The sequence below is a fragment of the Excalfactoria chinensis genome, chromosome 8, assembly GCF_039878825.1.
Source record: "Excalfactoria chinensis isolate bCotChi1 chromosome 8, bCotChi1.hap2, whole genome shotgun sequence".
Lineage (NCBI taxonomy): Eukaryota > Metazoa > Chordata > Aves > Galliformes > Phasianidae > Excalfactoria > Excalfactoria chinensis.
The window spans coordinates 25,592,942-25,600,767 of NC_092832.1; positions in this window are offsets into that span (position 1 = coordinate 25,592,942).

Genomic DNA, 7,826 nt, shown 5'->3' on the forward strand with positions numbered 1-7,826 from the left:
CCAGCAGTTCACAAAGCACCGGTATTTCTTTTCTGATGCTTCCACCTGATTTCAGTCTGGGCTATATGAACAGGATGGGAGATTTGGGCCACTCACAGATTTAATGTCACTGTCCTTTGCTGTCCCCTTTGGTGCCCCTCACTGCACCTCGCCCTGTCCCAGCCAGCAGCTCTGTTCGGTGTTAGGACAGGAGGCATATCCCAGGGCTGAAGGAAGGAGCCGGGACGGTGCCAAGCAATGTCCCCAAGTGCCACATCCACACGGCTCTGGAATGGCCCCAGGGACAGTGACCCGACCACACCCCGGGCAGCTGTGCCAGTGCCTGCCTGCTCTTTGGAGAAGAAATTTCCTATTATTCAGTCTTGGATGTGGGTGCATGCTGGGCATGGTGAGAAACACACCCTGTGCTGGCAACACGGGTGGGACTCACAAATACACATGAGGTTTCATTTGCCACCATTTGAGTTTTCACTAATGGAAGAAATACAGGCTTCAGGCTCCAACTGGCTACAAACGGCAGCCCGTGTTTCTCCCCCATGCATGGCACAGAGGCAGACAGAGAAAGCATTCATACGGCATTTCCACCTCTCCTTCCCCAAATCAGGTTCTGCCCAACTTTTTTGTTATCAATGCTGTATAATCTTCAGAAATTTTCCTTACTTACAACAAAGATATCCCAAAGGGACTGCTTACACATCACAAAAGAGGGGCCCTTTAAACTGATATCTGCCTACCTATCTCTTCCTTAAATGTAAGAGTTCCTGGTGGTGTGGAAGGGGAGAGGCTGGGGGATGTGAGCGCAGCGGAGGGATCGTCTGATGCCTTTCATCTCCCACAGACAAGCTGAGACTGGAAATATTTATTGGTTCGGTCCTTCAGCAACATGGTATTAATTGCCTCCGAGTGTTTTGATAGGTAGTTAGCACAAGGGTATTAATGAAAATAGCACCACTTCATTTCAAAATTAACTACTTGGCCATTCAGCAACATGAGCTGATAAATTATGGCAATAAATTCGCGACTGAGATTTATGCAACGGCGACGCATGCTCCCACGGTGCAGGGCCCAGGGCCTTCAGTGGCCCACACCTCCCTTGTGTATGGGCAGCTTTATTTTTACATCCTTGCTTGAAATGTGGGACATCCTGCAGGAGCAGCGGGTGCTCAGGGGACAGAAACCACCGCGGGTTCTCCATCATTGCAGCGCTGGTTCTCCTGGTCCCTGGGTCTGGCGCCCAGTGGATCCAAGATGAACCATGCAGTCCTCCTCAACTCCCCACACCTTGGAAATAGGGAGGTGAGCTGCAAACCAGCAACATGCAACGTTTTTGTTATTATTATTTTTGGCCAAGGGATGGCCTTGTTCTTACCAACGTTGGACCTGCACATTTGTTCCCATCCTTCTCTTCCTAGAGACAGAGGGAAATCCGCACTACAATTCAGGCCCAACCCAAGCTCACTCCTTTCTCAGGCACTGACTGCACCTTCTGCTTACGGTCACTTGTGCTGGGCCAGGTCCTGGGCTGCATGCAGCCACTGGGGCACAACCAAGGAGCAAAACTCACGGTGCTCACAGAACCAGACTTGCCCCGGCACAAACCCCACTCACCTGGGACACAAACCACTCATGAGCACCGACCATAACGCACCTTTTTTGACAAAGAAATATTAATCTGTGAGAAATGAATGGCAACTCCCTGCCTTAGGCAGCAAAGAAATTGGAAAATGTTCCTATAAATGTGATTCATACGACATCATACCTGCCTGCATATTGCATTATCCAAACCTATTAGAATGGAGACGCAGCCAACTATTTTGTTATATGGGGTTTAATCTTTTTCCCTATTGTTCATTATTACCCCACAGAAATTTCATTACCTGGTGTCTTTTTTTTCTTTTTTCTTTTTTTTTTTTTCCCCTTGTTAATTGGGCTGCCATGTGCAAAAACTATAACCAACAGTATGGGAAATATCCCAAAATGAGCTCAACTCCTGCGTGTTGTGAGGAGAGGATGCAACATGGCCAATGGCACAAATCGGGGATGCAGTAGATAGGTGGTGGCACCTGGCTGTGTGCAGGAGGGTGAGCAGTGCTGCACGTCCCCTGGGTGCTCATCTCCCGTCTTCCAAAATGCTCCAATCTGCTACTGGGGGGAGACGCACGAGTTTTACAGAAAACTCAGCTAAACATTGCATTTATTTATAAACGTGACAAATTTAATAGGGTAGGAAAGGTATTTGAATTATTGATCGTTAAATATTTAAGCTCCGAGTACCCATCCATCAGCATGTGTGAGAAAGCTCGGGGCAGATTTATGATGTTGGAGTTTTCCTGGTTAGCTGGCACTTGGCATTTCTATTAATTATAGCCCACACACTCATTGGGTTTTTGTTGTTTTTTTTCAGGATTTGTTAGAAGTATTTATAAAAGATGTCCCTATTATACCATTTAAATATTGTTTGTGCAACTAGAACATGTTTTCTATCGGGGATTAATACACTGTTTGATTTAGGGGAAAATTAAATTGGAAGGTGTAAGTCCCAGGAGATGGGTGCTTCATTTGAAAAGGGTTTCCAACACTGGAAAGCACAAAGTTTTTCCTTTACAGATAAACATTTTGCTCCCGGTGTCCCCGGTGGGAAGGAAGCAGTAGGCTCAGCCCACGTTTCTCTGCAGCCCAGGGCAGGTGGGAGGCTTTTGGCCACAACTTCTTTGACCTTAAGTCACTCAAAAGCCAACAAAGTGCTTTGGTTCTCCCCAGAACGGTCTCAAAGCTCTTGTGCCAGCTTCTGGTCCCCAGCGTGGCGTGAAGTCTCTGCCACTGATGGGGATGTGACCTTCTAAGCCCAGCTGTGGAAATCCCCTCTCCACCTTCTGAACACACATTCCTGTTCATCCCCGATCTCTGTTTTTGGCACCAGGAGGGTGGGTTTTATCCCTTCCTCTGCTTGATAGTCTTAGAAAGGTTGGGTTAGAAAGGACCTCATGGTCCATCCCGTTACAACGCTTGCCATGGGCAAGGTGGGGGCAGGATGCATCGAATCACCTTTGTCATCTTCATTATAAACACCCATCTGGACGGCAGTTACTTCCCAGGATGGGGGAAGGACACAAACATCCGCATGGCAGCCCCACATCATGGAAAGGTTCATGCAGCAGGAGGAAACCACCAGGAGCAGCAGGTCAATAACGCACCTCCTGAAAACCAGCGCCCTAAACATGCACTGGGATGATAGATTATAATTGCTCAAGAAGAGCCATTATGGCCTGTTAGGTCAATACTCTGCATTTCCAAAGTGCTTTAATTAATATATATTTACATCAGGTAATAGCAGGAATTTCTCTGAGCCGTGGGATTAGGCCAAGAAACACTCCCAACTTTCATAATTCATGGAGAACATCATTGCGACTTGCAGAAACGCACCGGGTGCCACATGGAGGTGTCCCTTCACACAGCACACGGGGTACTTTGGGGATGGGCAAGGGGCACTCAGCAGTGACCCTGAAGCTCTGCCAGTTGCAGCCACTAGTCCTTCCTCTGCTTTCTTCTTGGAGTCACAAATAAGCTAATGGCAACATCTATTGCTTCGCTGCACGCAGGCACCATCACGGAGGCTGGCCTCACCACAAAGCAAAGCCCCATGCCCCCATTTTTGCCTGGTTTCCTTGCCCCAGAGGTGCGCAGTACCCCACGGCCGCAGCTCCAGTCCCACGGCAGGGCAGTGCTGGACCCATCCTGGTGCCATGCGGAGGTTCCAGGGCGGCCCAGTGCCCCAGGTGTCAATGAGCACACCAATGGGGTGAGGTTATTGATTCCTATTTTTTATTTTTTCCTTTCCCCGAGACCACAAATTAGAAACGGCGCTGCTAAAAATCACTGCTCTCTCCGCAAATTTTAATTAAAGCCCAAATAAATCATTTTGGGCGCTGCACTTGCCTATAAACAATGAGGGAGATGGCACCCTTACAACTGCTTGTCAACATTGGGTGACTAATGAGTCACTGTGAAAATACAATCTGAAGCGACCGAATTGAAACCAGATTCCAGTGCTAACGAACGGCACATGCCCGCCGCCGCAGCACGGCGGCCCGGGGCCCCCGACCGCCCTGGGGGGAGCTCCGCAGCACAGCCCCGGCCCTTATTGAATAAAGCACAGCACTGTAATGCGATATTGCAGCTGCAGCCTTTTTGCCACGTTGTGGAGTAATGTTTTCCCCTGTCCTTGCAGCAAACAATAACCATATGCTGCGTGTGTTACCAAATGTTTATTTTATTTCTTCGTCAGGACGCGAAGCGGGCTCTGAAGAAGGGCTCGCGCTGCTTCAAGTGATCGTTCAGCAGATCTGCAGGGCTGAAAGCGTCCTGGACATGCTTCACCATGCAGGCCTGGAGTGCAGAGCATTGCTCCTCCCCACCACAGCACTGCGGGGCCAAAGAACACCCCCAGTTCAGCACCTAGTCCGACTGCCTTTGGATAACTGCCCCATACCATATGCGCTAGGGCTCTAGAACCCTAAAACCACAGATTGGTTTGGGTCAGAAGAGATCCTAAAACCCACTCAGTCCCACCCCCTACCATGGGTTCAGATACCCAAAGCCCTTGGGCACCACCAGGGCATCCACACTGCTCTGGGCAGAAGTGCCTGGACCTCATTGACCTCATGGGAAAGAATTTTTTCCTGGCATCCAATCTAAATCTACCCTTTTACTTTACCCTTTTACTCTTGCCCCCACGTTCCCCAACAAAGTGCCCCCTTCAACTTTTCTATAGGCAACTTTTGGTGCTGCAACAGTGAGGGTACCCCAGAGCCACCCTTTGGCTGAACACCCCACCTCCCTCAGCCTGCCTCCACACCTCCAGCCCTCTGACCATCCTTGTGGCCTCCTCCAGGCCCTCAGGGCTTCTCCTCAGTGCAGCTCTCCATCCACTCATCACCCAGCCTGCATTTGTGCTTGGGATTGCCCTGACCACGCTGTAGCACCTCGCACTTGGCCCCGTTGGACTCCTTTGGCTCACCTCTCCAGATCCTTCTGGATGGCACCCCTACCCTCGATGGGCCACCAGTGGTGCTTAAGCCAGAAAGCTTCCACAAATGCCTTCACTTTGACAAAACAATGTCATCTTAGGGAAGTTTTCTCTACCAAACACATAAAACGGACCTAATTTTCATAGTTTTTACACCACAAGGGCTACGTATCTATTGCACAAAAACTTCCCTGGACAGCAAAGACCAAAGCATTGTCTTGATCCTAAAATGCCCCCAAAATTATGTCATTTCCACACAAGATTGAGGCCGTTTCCACCCAAGAATCCCACTGAGCCACTCCAGACCCATGCTGCTTTGCTCTTCTTTATTACTACATTAATGCTGCCTTTGGGATACCAGTGCTGCAGTCATTCAGCCCTGTGGAACCTAAGCAAGGAGCTGCGCCCGTTCGTCATTTCACCACCCCACACCTCCTCCCTTGGTGACACCCAGGAGCACTGGGGGGATTTGGCAGCTCGCAGAGCTGCTCTTCCCACACACCTGTGTTGTTCAGACAGACCGACAGCCTGAGTCCAGTATGTCCATTAACTGCTGGTGTCTGCAGCCTGATTCCCAGTGGGTCTTCTCCAGGGTGAGAGCTTAGCCCCGGTGCCACAGAAATAGGAACGAGGCCTGCTTAGCTTGCCTTCTTTTTACTATTACTATTCTCTCTAAAGCAGGCTCGTGAAAAGAAAGAAAAATACTGTGTTTTGTGTGTCACTTCTGCGAGTCAGAAAATGATTCTGACAGGGGGAAAAGAAGGGGAAAAAAAAAAACCAAAAGCTCCCAATTGCAGCACATGCTCATGGAAACAAGATGTGGAGCACATGAGGCTGTCCCAGAGAGAAAGTTTTCTAAAAATAACATATGCAGATTATGTACATAAAATGTCATGAAATATCAGCACATAAAAACGTGTGGTAGTTCAGGCTGTTGCAATTACAGCTAAAATGTGCCAGATGAACGACACGCAGCATTTGGTGCTGTCTGCAGCCAATGCCAGCGGGGACGGCGCCCAGCCCTGCTGCAGGCCAGCGGCAGAGGGAGGCAGCAGAAGGCCGGCACCACCATACCACAACCCTGGGTGCTCTGGTTGACCAATGGTTGACCAGTTGTTGACCAAGGGTTGGTCAGCAGTTGGTAACGTGGCAGCATTTTGCCCCGGTGGCCAAGAAGGGACCTGAGGTGAGCATGGGCAGCAGGTGAGGGAGGAGCAACCGGGCAGCACCAGCAACCAGCACTGTGTGAATGTCGGCCATGCTGGGAGACACGGAACCAGGTCTTGGCCATAAAGCACTCATCATGGGTCCAGTCCTTCAGCCTGTCCCAAAGCTCTGTTTGAACTCATCTTGGCTACTCATTTAATAACATATCCATTTCTTAATTTCTTATGGGTTTTATATGGTATCAGCCCCCAGCAGCTCCTGCACTGCATCCTGCACTGCTGGGCCCCCGCACCCACCATCACACAGCCCGATACTCCATTAAGCTGCACATTTCGACCACTTTTCTAGCAAACAGGGGCTCGATCCAGCTAGCCGGCCAGAATTAAATTACTTTGCAGCAGATCTTTTTCCCCCCAAGGATACTTTTTATTTAGTGCCACAAACGCGTTGCCGGCGGCTCTCGGGGAGAACAAGGCCTTTTGTATGGAAGTCCAGAAAAGCAACATGATTCATGGCTTTCTCATTATTTTGTCCTTTCGCTGGATATTGCCGGGGAATTTCCCCCCCCACCCTCCCACCCCCCCCCTACCCTCCCACCCCCCCCCTACCCTCCCACCCCCCCCCTTCTTTCTTTCCAGCCCGTTTGAAAGGAGCTAAAGGAAGGAGGAGAATATTCTTCTCCTCACGTGGCTGCGGAGCCTCTGCAAAACTTTTATGGCCTTCCGAGATCGGGGATGGCCGCGGGAGCCTCTCGCCCTTGGTTTGCCTGCAGAGTTGCAGCAGCCCCGGTCCCAGTCGCTGCCCGGCGCTGCGGCTCGTTTCCCTGCAGTGCGGGGACGGCTGTCGGCGGCGGTGAATTGTGTACTGCGGCAGGAGGGAGCGTTTTATTCCCATTGATTTCCCGTTAATCGCTTTTGCCCTCCTGAGCCGATGAGCCGGGCTGTGCCGCTCTGCGGCGTGATGTCCGGGGCTGGGCGGGGAGCACCGGGACTCTCATGGGGACCCGATGGAGTCACGGTGACCTCAGATTTGTGGCTTCTGTCCCATCCCATCCATAGGGAGCCCTCGCTGCAGCCTAAGGGTGCTGAAAGGTTTCTCCGTGAGAGGCTTCACCTCTTTTCAAAAGAACAGGTTTAACAGCACCAAGCTTCAGCGGGCACATCTTGCCACGAGCCCCCTGCTCCCTCAGCACCACATGCCTGAGCCACCCCAAGCTCTTTTGGTCTCTTTTGCCAGCATTTCCCTATCCGGGATGCTTACCTGGTAGAGATCTCACATCACTGTGCAGGTCCCCTCCTTCACAGCCTTACCGTTGCATTTTGGGGATGTTTTATTTGTAAATGGATCAGACGTTGGACTCAGGCTGTCTGTCTGTCTGTCTGTCTGCCTGTCTGTCTGCTCTGGCTGAACAACACAGGTGTGTGGGAAGAACAGCTCTGCAAGCTGCCAAATCCCCCAGTGCTCCTTGGTGTTACCAAGGGAAGAGGTGTGGGGTGGTGAAATGATGGACGGGCACAACTCCTTGCTCAGGTTCCTAACAGCACAACAGTGTTTTGGTCTTTGCTGGAGATATTCAGCTGCAGCTTGCAGGGCTGCCAGCAGGTATGGGGCTTGTATGGAAAAAGCCTCCAAG